Source organism: Schistocerca serialis, chromosome 2 (genome assembly GCF_023864345.2).
Source record: "Schistocerca serialis cubense isolate TAMUIC-IGC-003099 chromosome 2, iqSchSeri2.2, whole genome shotgun sequence".
Classification (NCBI taxonomy): domain Eukaryota; kingdom Metazoa; phylum Arthropoda; class Insecta; order Orthoptera; family Acrididae; genus Schistocerca; species Schistocerca serialis.
The window spans coordinates 310,191,217-310,205,461 of NC_064639.1; the positions used below are offsets into that span (position 1 = coordinate 310,191,217).

The 14,245-nt window shown below is 38.8% G+C and overlaps 1 long non-coding RNA gene across 1 annotated transcript in view; it reads left to right on the top strand.

The window, feature by feature from the left end:
- The window catches only part of LOC126457094 (uncharacterized), a 39,471-nt gene extending 26,307 nt beyond the window's left edge, over nucleotides 1-13,164 (top strand). Inside the window, exons 2-3 of the long non-coding RNA XR_007585431.1 lie at nucleotides 7,509-7,659; nucleotides 13,068-13,164. This is a non-coding gene — a long non-coding RNA (uncharacterized LOC126457094). The remainder of the gene's footprint in view (nucleotides 1-7,508; nucleotides 7,660-13,067) is intronic.
- Nucleotides 13,165-14,245: the final 1,081 nt, after the last annotated feature.

A 14,245-nucleotide genomic window follows, 5' to 3' on the forward strand; every position in this document is an offset into this window, starting at 1 on the left:
AAATGTTAGGACTGTCATAAGAGAGAAGCACCATGACAGGAATTGCTGTAATTGTAGACCTGTGCTGCATCTGTAGAAGACATGTGCCAATAATGGTGATGAGACACTCACTGTGCATGGTAAGGGCATGTGGTGGAGCTCTGAACTGTGGGAACCAAGTTTGTCAAACAAGCACCTATTGATTAGTGTAATCAAAGCCCCAATATCCAGCTGGAATTGGACACCCTCATTCTGAATATGCAGCTGAATGAAAAGTTTCTTTTGCTCACTTACAAGTGCAGACAGACACAGAGGGTGACTGACGGACCAGGATGATTCATGCATAGTGGAAAAACTGTTGCATGTTTGAACCTGGAATGACACCTCAGAAACCATACCATCAAGAGCACAGCATCATCATCATTTACCTGATGGGCATACATTGCTTCAGAACCATGGGTAGCCATGTTAACAGACGGGCCCATAATGTCTTTGAACAAATGTCATGGATGTGCCGAATCTTTTTGCAAAATGCATTTGGTTTAGCAGAAACGACAAGCATTCCTATCATGAGAGATGTACAACTGAGGAAAGGGCTATAATTTTCTGCTGTTATACAGCTGCCGCGGGTGTGCCTTGGGTTGTTTACGGTTCCCCATCTGGAGAAGACCAAAGGTGCCACGGGTAGCCACCACAGGTGAGGAGATTGCCAACTTTGCTTTGTCAAACAGTTCCTGTGCCTCAAACATATGAGTGACATCTTCAACCAAGGGGTCTGATTGTTTGACAACTTCTGCCCGAAGTTGGGAATCAGTGAAATTTTGAACAATAGCATCCCATAACATGGTCTCTGCATATGACTTACCACAGGACATACAAATTTGCAGGTGCAAGTCAGGCTCTGTAACTCCATGAGCCACTTTTTTTTTTTTTGTTTGTGGTTTTAGGGCGCAAAACTTCTATGGTCATTAGCGCCCAACCCCCCCCTCCATGAGCCACTGCCAATAGCAGTGGGCAAGTTGGCACTTCCAAGGAACTTATACCGCACAGTAGCGACCAACATCCGCGAGTGGAAATACTTATTGAGAGCAACAATGACCTCTGCGCACAGAAATGATTTAGGCTGAGAAAGGGGGGAAAATGTAATGCAAATTTCAAAGATACCTACGCCACCCCCAAAAAAGAAATATGATCACTGAACGTCACCCAAAATGCTGTAGGCTACAAAGTGTTTGTATTTGACCCATTCTTCTGTAGCAGTGTCAGACTTGTGGAATAGTGGAGTCAGTCAGTGTTTGCTGCTGTTGTCTTCAGCCTGGGTGACGTGTTGAAGCAGGTTTTGCTGCACAAGCTTGTGGTCTTTCAACAGCAATGTCGCTTTTTCCATCTCTTGCATCAACAGAAACTTAAGAAGATTGTGTATTGACACAGGTTGCAGCCGCCATAGCAAAAAAGGAATAAGCAATAAGTTAAGACAAGGTATATGAAGAAAAATAACCAAAGAGGAGATCCCCCAAAACTTAAAACTAAGTGCTGTCCATTCCTTAAGCAAAAAGAAAGACAACACAAAAACTAGCCTCTGTCACCACTAATTTCTTGTATCTGTGAATGGAGGTACTACAGACAGTGGAATCCACATGTTTTATTCCTCTGCAAGTAAAGACAGAAAACAGAACTATACAAAACTTCAGCGACTAGACTGGCACTGCTTCTGGGATTTGGCAAAGTCCGTGGATGAAACTGATGGCTGGAGTGCCAAATAGAAGAAATCTCAGACTATTCCAGTTCCAAGAAAGGTGATCCAAGAGCTGAGGTATTGGATAACAACAATGGCATAGTCCAGGACGAGACTGCCTAAGTGTGATGCTGCGTGCACTTGTGAAGCTCTACCACTGGTGAACTCATGATAGCATGGCATAGCATGATTGGAACAGTATTGGCATGCAACTGATATGTGAGGGCATTCTGGCTGAGTGTTGCTACGATACCGCAGCGGCAGTTATGTGCATTGGCTTGGCTTGCATTATCCAGCTGGGCACTGCTACTCATGAGCCAGAAATTGTTGACCATGTGCTATATGGTGTATGCCCTGCGAGCGTGTGGTGGCAGTTGCCATGGTATAGGGATTGATGATATCACACATGGCACAGGGCACTTTAATATCATTATCATCTGCTCACCACCAACTCAACTCATGGATGCTACATGGAAACAGATACTGCTTATATTCCTCAGTATATACCCTGATTACCCTAATCTTATTATAATTACCCTCCCATCATATATATGGCGGTACAACAGTACATCCTTCCATTATTTGCATTCAGGATTCCTTTGTTTGAATGCAGTGCTCTTACTGTATGTTTGACAGTTGATTTTCTGATACTAAATATTCTGTTTGTTACTCAAAATTCAGTACTCCAATTTTTTTTCTTAATTCTGTTAGTCCAACAGCCTTAAATTCAGTTACAGGAAAATGAAATGCACCATTAATAGTTAAGCAGTACTGTGTTACAATCACAAGAGGAATCATGCACCCCCCCCCCCCCCCCTCCCCTTCTGCTACCAAAATCCAACAGAGTCCATCTAGACTTGGCCCTGGCTGTGCAATTAATGAATCTTCTGGTAACACACTTCTTATTCTCATTCTAATTTCTTTATGTTTTAAATAAATTTGAAAGAAGAAGTATTGAAGCCACTTCCCTTTTTCACCCTTAGGTTACTTGTTAACCGGTCCAATCTGTGGCCTTTGCATTTTTGCCATCTAATAAAAGTGATAGATTTTAATATGCATTCAAGGATCAAGTACTAGAGGAAGCTGTGCTGTGCTTACAGCTCTAATTTTGGAATCACAGAATGCTGTAAGTGGATTCACAGGACACAGATTTTTTTTTTATCTTTTTATTTATTTGCTTAAAAAGCAGTGTTATGTCAGAGATTTGTTAAGCAGCCAGATATGGGTTACATGTAATGTCCTGTGACTCAAATAGATATTTGTTTTTTAAGATGTTGGGAAAAGGATAGGCAGGGGGTGGGGGATGGGGGTACAATGTGGGGGAGAAGACATTCAGGATTTTATATGTAATACATTATCTATCAATAAAATCTATCTGTTGAAAATAAACTTGAAATTGTGATTGTTGACTTGGAAGGTAGTCTTCAGAGTACTGTACTCAGCTAACTACAGGCACAGAACTGAATTGTCTAATAGCTTAAACGTAACTGTGTGTGTGCGCCCACACCACTTCATGTTTTGTTGCCTGTTGACAAAAGGACTTGCCTGTCTGCCGGTACGAGGTGGAAACAAAGTAGTCTGAGGTTTACAGCACTCCTGTGGCAGCTGTCTACATTATTGATGGATGTATATGACACACCAGAGAAAGTGGTGTGGAAGCTGGAAGAGGTCCAGGTTTGCTGAGCACCATCTGGAGGCTGCTACATGGAGCTGAGAGAAATCAGATGAATGTTCATGCCTGGGTGATGGTGGCCTCTTGCTGTATTTGTTGTATACCTCTTGGGTGGTACACAACAACCCTCTCCTGGGAGCAGGAAGTTGTCGAGGCTGGCTGGCTTTATTACTGTTCTGCTTCCTTGTATGCAGCATGCATTTTGATGGATGCACATATGTTGCTCCCCCTGGCATTCACCTGTGGCACTGTGGGAAACCCCTGTAAAACTACAATGAGGTGGTGGCCAGTCAAACATTCACCATTTCTATGTACATAGACTGGCCTGAGGTGGGAGGAATGATGTTCACTTCCACTGGTTCACAACAGGCTGGATGTAGATAGGGCCCACTACTTGAGGTGGTGGCAGGGCAGCTGCTGGCAGCATTGGAAGGTCCCTCAGATGGCTGGCTGCATACAAGTCTTCTGATTCTCTACAAGAAAACAGCCTAGGAGACCTGCCAATAATCATGTGAGTGTGGTCCTGCCTGATTTGATTTTTATGGCACATTGCAATTCCATGTAAACATTGAACCTTAAGCATAACATTACCAAGTTTCCCTAAGATTAGATTACACCTGGTACCCAGATTGTTTTTCCATACTTGTACATTTAAATGAGTACTGAATCATTCAGTCCAAATTTTTTTTGTTTCTATGTTATCAAAACATGTGGATTTGCGAGGACTAGAAAATAGACTTTAATGTTCAGTGTGGTCTTCCATAAAGTTTCTCCACTGGAGATTGTGCATTGTGTGGAGTGGCTCTGTACTGTGGTAAGAAAACAATAAAGCATCATCTGTATTGTACTGCTGAACTAATTCCGTCATGTGTGACTTGAAAGTGCATATGAATCTTTCAGGGAAGTTATTGGCCTCAGGATGAAACAGTGCAGTTCTGAAGAGTGTAATAACATTGGCTTCACAAAATAGTTTAAATTCCTAAGAAGAAAACTGAGTGTCACTGTCTGTGGCAATAGATTTTTGTAATGTTTCAATAGAGAAAACCTTTGACAAAGCCTGAAGATTCTTTTTTGAAGTGAACATCATTCTGTATCACAAATGGAAATTTGCAGAAAGCATCAATGAAAATGAACCAATAGCTTCAGAGAAACATTCCTGCAAAATGAATATGCAGATATGCCATGGAAAATAATTTCGAGGCTGAGCTGACTGGTATTTTTGACATAAGTGGCATTTAGTCAACATCATTTCAATGCCTTTTTCAATGTTCTTCCAGTGGCAATGATCTCTGACAATGTGTTTGGCACAAACTGTGTCCCAATGGCATTGATATATCATCTGCAGTACCTTAGTGTAGGAATAACCAGTCATGTGTTGCCCGATTCTGAATGTGTCAGAATGACATCTTCGTGAACTCTAAGTGCGTGACTCATATTCCAATAAGATTTAATCTCTGCTAATTATGTAATTTCTTAATATAAGCCAATTCTGTTTGAACATCTTAGACAAAACAAGCTCTTTTGGGACAAGTTTGGCAGTTACATTTGAGTTTACTGGAAAATTTTCTATTGTGTCTTGAGCCTTGGCCAATGGCCTTGCCACAGAAGTAACACCGTTTCCCATCAGACCACCAAAGTTAAGTGCTGTCAGGCTTGGCTAGCACTTGGATGGGTGACCGTGCGGACTGCCAAGCGCTGTTGGCAAGCATGGTGCACTCAGCCCTTGTGAAGCCAACTGAGGGATCTACTTGACTGAGAAGTAGTGGCTCCGATCACAAAAACTGATGACAGTTGGGAGAGTGGTATGCTGACCACATGCCCCTCCATATCCACATCCAGTGACACCCATCGGCTGAGGATGACACAGCAGTCAGTCGATACCATTCGCCGTCTAAGGCCTATTTAGATGGAGTCTTGACTCATGAAGTCCATTGAAAAATAAACGTTAGCTGACGAGTCAAACTTTTTATCTTGTCCTATTGGCAGACAAGATAGCAAATTGGCATTCACATGTTGTGATATATAATTTTGTAGTACTAATTTGACAGAAGTAGTGCCCAATGCTGCAAGCATTGAGCTGCCTGTATAGAAACAGTATTTTTTGGTCTGAGGATGGCTGTTAAAGGTCTCCGGTCGGTAAGGAGGTTGAATTTACGTCCGTAAATGTAATTGTGAACTTTCTTGATTACAAATATAATTGTGACATCCTCCATCCCAATCTGACAGTAATTTCTTTGTGCCACTGTCAGAATCTCTGAAGCAGATGCAATTGGTCATTCAAAACCGTGTCATCAATGCAACATAATGGTGCATACCCCATAGTCTGAAGCACCCGCAGCAATTGTAAGTATTTCGCTCAAATCACATGTCATAAAGATATCTGGCATCAAGCAAACATGATTTTATTTTGCTAAATGCACTTATGCATTCACTGTTACATCCATTTGATGTCATTTTGTAACAACTGGTGCAGTGGTTCTTGATGGAAGCTACATGATGGAGAAACTTCCAATAATAATTTATTTGTCCGAAAATGGAATGTAACTCCTTGATGTCCATGAAAGCTGGAAGGTTTTTCATAGCGTCAGTTTGTTGCAGTGTTGGCTTGATGCCATGTGTAGACTGTATGTGTTCTATGTATTGCACTTCACAGTGAAAGAAGATGCATTTGTCTTTGTTGCATTTTAAATTTACCACTTGCAGAATTTGAAAATGGATTACAAATTCTGTTAGAAGTCATGCAGCATTGTGCCTAAGGCAGTTATGTCACAGCATTCGGAGCATTCTGAAATAATAGTTCATAATATTGCTGGAATAAACTCAGAGCACTGGTTATTCCAATGGGTAACATTTTGTAACTTTAGGGACCAAATGGAGTATTTATCATCATAAATGTCTGTGTGTCTTCATCCAAAGATTTATATATTTATTCAACTGTAGAACAATACAAATTGTATGGATGTCTTCAATTGTTGGTAGAATGTTTCTTATTTAATAAATGTAAACAGATTCTTACAATTTTTATGGTTCTTATAATTAGTTTACAGTATTTATAATTATGCCATATAATGTTGCTTAATTATGTGGTATTCGTGAATATTAAGAAGCTGTCTATAATTATAGTAAATATTCATTTAAAGTGTTATATTTCTTCCTCCTTAGTGCTATGCTAATCTGATGGAGAGAGTAGCCATTATCTTTCAACACTGACTCAAGATGTCCTAGTTCCTTTGTAAGACTGTCTCCATCATAAACAACACGAGCCCCGTTTACCAATGTTCTAAGGATGCTGGTAGTTTGTGAAGGGTGATGGCAGCTAAACACTTGGAGGTAAAGGTCTGTATGTGTGGGCTTATGGAGCAAGAATGCCCGACCATAAGCCCACATATATGATGTAATGTAAAAAGAAAACTGCACTGATGTGAATACAAATGCTAAACTTGGAAGACTGGGAGTGATCACGCAAAGTATCTCACACGGGAAAAGGGAGGAGGGAGATGTGCACAAAAACCATGCAGTGATGAACTTACTTCAGAACTTATCTAATCCAGGTGCAGATGCAAGCCTTACTGGGTACGCGATATCTACTTCAAAATCAATCAAAATTATGTATACCCTAAAAATAATGTATATGACTGTAATAAAATTAAAGGTGTATCTGGGTCCTAATAGTGTGTATGTGAATAAGTCATACACAAAGTAAAGGATATCTATAATCCATGCTGTGTCAAGAACTGGTGTAAGTGGAGGTATTTAAGCAATCAAGAATAATGAAAATCAATTAGCTGGGCTGAGTCTGAGGTCCACAATTAACATTGTGGCTAACAGATGACATGGAATCTGTTAAATCTGCAACCTCTAATGGTTTATCATAACCAGGCTTCATATTAAAGCAGTAGATGATAAAATATTACTTTATTATTATTACTTCATTACTAGATCTGTGTCGTTTACCAGTCATGACTGGACAGACTGCATCAAGATTAATGACATATATACATTTAAAAAAAAATATTCACAAAATGAAGACATTTATACTTAATGGAAACAATATTTGTTTGTCCATTCACTTTGGTCACTATTAAAGAATTCACCAATGGAGTACAATGGGCATTTTTTCAGGTCCTGTGCTACTCTCCTTCTGAATGTTCCTAGCGGCAGCGATTGCACTTCTTGAGGCAGTGAATTGAACATCTTTAGGGCAACCACTGGAAAGCTGTCTTGCGATCCCGTCAGTTGACACCTGGGTATTTCGGTGCTCCTCTTGTTACAGGTATTGTGATTGTGTATATCTTGCCTCATGCTGAAGACTCCTTGGTTTTCTTTCATGCTTATGAGACATAAAAACACATACTGGCTGAAGACTGTCATAATTCCTAACTGCTTGAATATAGGCCTGCAGTGGTCCTATCTTTTGCTTGATGTGATTATTCTGAGAGCTTTTATCTGTAGAATTAGCACATCCTTACAACCTGCAGAATATCCCCATAACAGTAGGCCATAATTGATGTTGCTATGGAATAGGGCATAATATACTGTTATGAGATATTGGTCACTCCATACACCTTTTAACCTCATCAGAAGGTATATTACATGGGAGAGCTTGGAGCACACGTACACTGTGTGTTCGTTCATTGTTAGTTTCCTGTCTATCATGAAGTCCAACAGTTTGACAGCCTCCATATTATCATGGCATCCGATGTTGTTAAGGGTACATATCAGATGTTGTGTTTTTTCTTCATTCATTTTCATTTTATTTTTGATGAACCATTCTTTAATGTTTTGGAAGAGTACATCTGTTTCTTGGAGTGATTCTGCAGCAGTTCTTCCTTTGGCAAAAAGGTTGGTGTCATCATCAAACTGTAATATATTGTTGTTATAACCCATATCATTGACAGAAATAAGGAACAGGAGATGCCCTATGACAGAGCCTAGGGGTACCCCGTATTCCAGCTTTTGTTCTTGTGATGTTGCTCCATGAATTGATAGCACTTGTCTCCAGTTTACCAGATAAGACTGAAAAGTTGCCAGAACAACACCTCCGATACCGTAACACTTCAATTTATTGTGCAGTATCTTGTGGGAAATGCAGTCAAATGCCTTGCTAAGATCACAGAGTGTCAGTGCCACACTTTCTCTGTCTTCGAATCCTTGCCTTATTTTTCTGGCTAAGTCCAGTGCTGCCATAAACGTTGACTTTCCCTTGCGAAAACCATGCTGTGTGTCCTGGAAGAGCTTATTTACTTCAAAATAATTCTGTAACTGGAGTTTCATAACAGACCCCATAACTTTAGCTAGAATAGGAATGATAGAAATTGGTCTGTAGCTGGACACTTCACACGGGTCACCTTTTTTGTAGACTGGTACTGTCCGTGCTAGTTTAAGAAATTTTGGGAAGACACCAGAGGATAAGCATTTGTTAATTGCTATAGATAGTGGTTGAGCAAGCTCTAGAATAATTTTCTTCAGCATTGTGCAAGACATACCGTAGATGTCTCGCTCTCTGAGTTCTTGTATGACTTAACTATTTTTACGATATCCTTAGGGTACACTTCCTTCCAGTTTTCAAAAGTGCTACTGGTTATGTTTCTCATGTGACTTGTGGAGACTAAGCCAGAGTCAGGTATTTCATTAATAGTATCTTTCACTATCCTAACAAAGTACTGATTGAAGGCGTCAGGGCTACTGGAATTTAAGGCTGAGGTGGGCTTTTTTCTGCACTCGTTTACCAGATTCCAAGATGCTTTGCATGGATTGTGAGCCTCTTTAATGAACCTGTCATTGTATCTCTTTTTTGCCTCCTCTGCTTGCTTTCTGTAAATTTGTTTGGCTCTTACATAGTTACAATGAAGCAGGTCTCTAGATAGTAGATCTCTAGCTGCTTTTATACGGTCCCTGAAAATTAGCACAATGCATTTTAATTTGTTTAGCTCAGGGGTATACCACATCTTCCCTGTAGTAGGTTTGTCCCTTCCTTTAGCTTTGCCTGTAGGATACTTCTTGTGGATTTCTGGGAATAAATCATCAAATTTAGCTTTTAATGATTGGAATAGACATTCAAATGAGGCACTGGCCCCCATTCCTGCAATTTTTTGCTGCCAGTTTACACTTGACAGGGCTATTTTAAGGTCATTTAGTCTTTCTACTTTTATGATCCTTTTACTAAATGTGTAACTGGAGTGCCATAAGCTTGGTTGCAGCTGACTCAAGCATTTCATACTTATTTCCATTACTAATGCACTATGGTCAGCAATCATTGGTTCAACTACACTGATATTATAGTCCCAGATATTGAGGTTAGTGATAACTGTGTCTAGGCAGGCATCACCTGTTGTTGGCAGTCGGTTTGCAACAAACAGCCCATAGCTATTTATCAAAGTCATGAAAACTCTCTCTTTAGTGCTTCCATCACCTATATGTATGTTGAAATCACCACACAGTGCAATTTTAGATTTAAGAATTGTTAGGTAGGACAAACAGGTTTCCATTTGCGCAATAAAGTTTTAAAAATTACCATCTGGTAAGTGGTACACAGAGACAATAATAAGGTCAATATCTGTTAACACTAGCGAAGCTAATTCTAGATCTAGGTCTGTGGAAAAGATTTTTAAGTCTATTTCCTTTACACTAAGAGTCTTGCTTGCATATACAGATACACCACCATGAATTGTAGTAGTTTGATACCAAGAATTTATCATGTCCAAATATTAAATGGCTCTGTAATAGTCACCTTCTGCTTCATCTAACCAGTGTTCACAGATACATAAAACTGTCTTACGAGATACCCATTAAGTGTTGGAACAATTAAAGTGTCTGAACTGCAATCGCGATGTACAAAGTGTGTCCATTTTAAGACATGTGCTTGGAAATTTCTGTTGTAATATCTTGACAATATTGATGAAGTAAATATTAACAAACTTTGCTGTTACTTTTGGGTGATGTATTTGATTATCATTATTTTTAATTTGTGATTTCAAATGTTTTTGCCCAATGTTTGCTGTCTCCCATTTGGTAATATTCCAGACTAATTTCCTTTTGTTTCTGCCTGCAATAGTATTGTATGGTTTGTAAGTTTTTTGTGGCTATCAGTACATCAATACTTTTGTACATGTTTTTCTGTAATTCTTATAAAATTGCAAAAAGGATTGATCAGCCTGTCTGCTTTTGATGGAAGCTGACAACTAAGGATTTATGAGCTTTTTGGAGACCTCTGGTGAGCCATATATGAGGGTTGGGACTTAAATTGTGGCAACTATTTATCCCCATCTGATACAAAAGAGTTACATGTTTGCATCTGTTACTGTCCTTCAAAGTAGTCACCAGTGTTGTGTAGAACCCACTGCCTGCAAAGTGGAACGCATAGTATACCGTTAGCTGTTCTGTTGATGGTGCGAATGGAGCGATCTACTGCCTGTCAAATCTCTGGAACAGTTCTGAAGCGAATGCCTTGAAGTGGTTCCTTCATCTTTGGAATCAAATCAAAGTCACAAGGACTAAAGTCCAGGGAGTATGGTGGATGGTACAGTACTTCCCAGTCCCATCGATCGAACAGAGCAGCCACAGCTTGCGCTGTATGTGCCCACGCATTGTCATACGAAATTATGGGTACGTTGCGCGGAAAGTGTCGCCGCTTCTTTTGCAAAGCTGGTCGTAGATGATGCTCCAAAAATGAACAGTGACTTTGATTTGATTCTGAAAATGAGTGAGCTAGTGGCATTCACTTCAGAACTGTTCCAGAGATTTGCACCACAACACAACAGGCTCTGCTAAAGGTATACTATGCCTTCCACATTGCTGGCAACAGGTTCTACACAACACTGGTGACTACTTTGAAGGACAGTAACCAATCAATCAATCGATCTCTTTATTCATCCGTTAACAGTATACATTGTATGGATGTAGTCAATTACAATATAGTTTCTTATCTTTAATTTGTTTCAAAACCTTGGATAATAAATACAAATATTTTATATCAGTATATATAAATAATATTACCTGACTTCCACCTCGACTGACATCTCTGCCCAAACTCTTTGCCTTTACAAATGTCTGCTTGTGTCTGTGTATGTGCGGATGGATATGTGCGTGTGTGTGCAAGTGTATACCTGTCCTTTTTTCCCCCTAAGGTAAGTCTTTCCGCTTCCAGTGTTGGAATGACTCCTTACCCTCTCCCTTAAAACCCACATCCTTTCGTCTTTCCCTCTCCTTCCCTCTTTCCTGATGAAGCAACCGTTTGTTGTGAAAGCTTGACTTTTGTGTGTATGTTTGTGTTTGTATGTCTATCGACCTGCCACCACTTTCGTTTGGTAAGTCACATCATCTTTGTTTTTAGATATAATATTACTTTTCCATATTCATATATTCTTCAATGCTATAAAAACTATGTATTAGTAAAAATTATTTAAGATCTATCTAGAATTTATGGAATTCTTTAATTTTATTTATTGTAGAAGGCAAGGCACTAAAAAGCATTTTGGGCTGATAGTTTACACTTTTATGGTAGAGTGCTCCTTTGTGGGTGTTTCTGTGAAAATCATCCCTGTCCCTTGCTTCATGGTTATGAACCTGATTATTTAATGTTGAAAATTCCTGGTGAGTTTTCAGGAAGCATACACATTCATAGATGTATAAGCTAGGAAGAGTCATTATTTTAAATTCTTTAAATATTTCCCTGCATGACACTCTGCAGGGAATCCCTTTCATTATTCTAATAGCCCTTTTTTGAAGTTTGAAAGCTTGTTTTGCTGTACCCATATTTCCCCAGAAGATCACACCATATCTAAGCAAACTGTTCATATAAGCATAATAGGCACACAGCAATGATTTAGTGTTGCAGCATTCCTGAAGCATTCTAAGCACATAGCAGCATTTACTTAATTTTTTACTCAAAACTTCTAGATGCTTTTTCCATCTCAAGTGCTCATCCACCCATTTACAGAGGGATTTTGTGTATGGAGCTTGTGCAATAATATAGTTCCCTAACTCAGCTTTTACTCTTCTTCTACCTTTACTTTTAATATTACGGTACTGAAATTCATCAGTACCATTTTATCCTCATTTATGATCAAATCATTATCACTAAACCATTTTCCTGTCTCATTTATTGTCCTAGAGACACCCTGCTGTAGATCATCCTCAGAGTATCCTTTTATAAAAATGCTAGTGTAATCAGCGAACATCACCGTTTCTGCAACTGTCAGGTGGTTTGACAAATCGTTTATGTAAACCAAGAACAACAGAGGGCCTAACACGGAACCCTGGGGCACTCCATAGCTAGGTTTTTTTTTTTTTTTTTTTTTTTTTTTTTTTTTTTTTTTTTTTTTTTTTTTCCTAAAAAAATCTGAAAGATACTCTTTGTCTTCATGACATATTTGTACTTTCTGTTGTCTAACAGGTGGGAACATGTAACTCTTTTGTATCGGTTGTGAATAACTAGTTGCAACTATATAAGTTCTAACCCCTGAAGTTGCAATAGACTAAAATGTTTTGTGGAATGTTTCTTCAAATTTTACTTTAAATGCGGACATGAAATTACTAAACATTTGCAATAATACATATTTAAGATTCAGCTTAGTAAATTATAAACCACCAGCCAATTTTGACATCAGTTCTTCAGGCGTAGGAATAGGATATAAATCAGTAATAGATTGAGAGTTAACAGTCATTTTCAAATCTCCACAGATGGGAAGTGAGCTGTTGCGCTCGTTATGTCCTCTACCACCTCATCCTGTTTGAGATGATCGAGTTCCTGCTTTATTTGGCTTCAGTGAAATGTGTGCTTTGTAAACTTTGATAGTGCTTGTTACTTTGGAAAAATATCATGTTTTTGTAACAGCTAATTTTACTTTCCATTCAGAATGTAAACTTGAATTTGTTCATTTAAACGTGAATGGTAAAGACCAAAGCACTGAAGAAACCCAGTGCTAGTAAATTCATTGCTTTACTGGAATTTACAAATACAAATGTAGCCTGTTTCATAAATTGTTTGTACCTAATATTGTTGAAAATTGCCTTTTTACTGGAATTTCGTTTACTGTTACAGTAACTGAACAGCGAACTCTGAATGTCTATTAACTTTGCATTTCTAACTTTTGGTATGCATGCAAGTTAACAGTTGACATTGACGAACCTGTGTGATTCATTCCATGTAGGCTTTCACGGCCGGCGTCTTCATCAGTAAACACTTCCAGGCTAAGTTGCCGTGGTCGATCTGTAGAACTTCTTCTCCCTGATGTTTCGTTCTCAACGACGACAGTCGTTGACTCACCTCAGAAAATGTTCTCCGTAGTTGAGAACGAAACGTCAGGGAGAAGAAGTTCTACAGATCGACCACGGCAACTTAACCCGGAAGTGTTTACTGATGAACCTGTGTGAATTTGAAACTTGACCGACACTTTGTTAACTTGAAGAATTACAGCTACCGACTTGTTGTTACCAGCAAGGATGACATTCACATGATGTTTCGTCTGTAAAAGTTATCGAATTTGTACACATTCCTTATAAACATTAGTTGACTTTGTTTTTAACCATTTACATATGTTTGAGTGTTTTGTTTTTGTTGACTGTACTTCGTTTTTTTTTTGTTTTTTTTTTTCGATAGAAACAATGTCTCTTTTGTGGTTAACGCCATGGCTTGACCAAGATTGTGTTTTAGTGTATCTAAATTTGTTTTCTTACTTTTTCTGTCGAGTAGCGTACGCACCCAGTGATTTCCGTATGTGGCCTGTATTTATACAAATCATTGCTCTTTTTTTTTTCTTTTTTTCTAGGAAATTCATTATCGTCGATATTGGATGTAACTTTTGCAAATACATTTTTTTATTTTATTTATTTATTTTTTACTTATCTGGTTGTTCTGA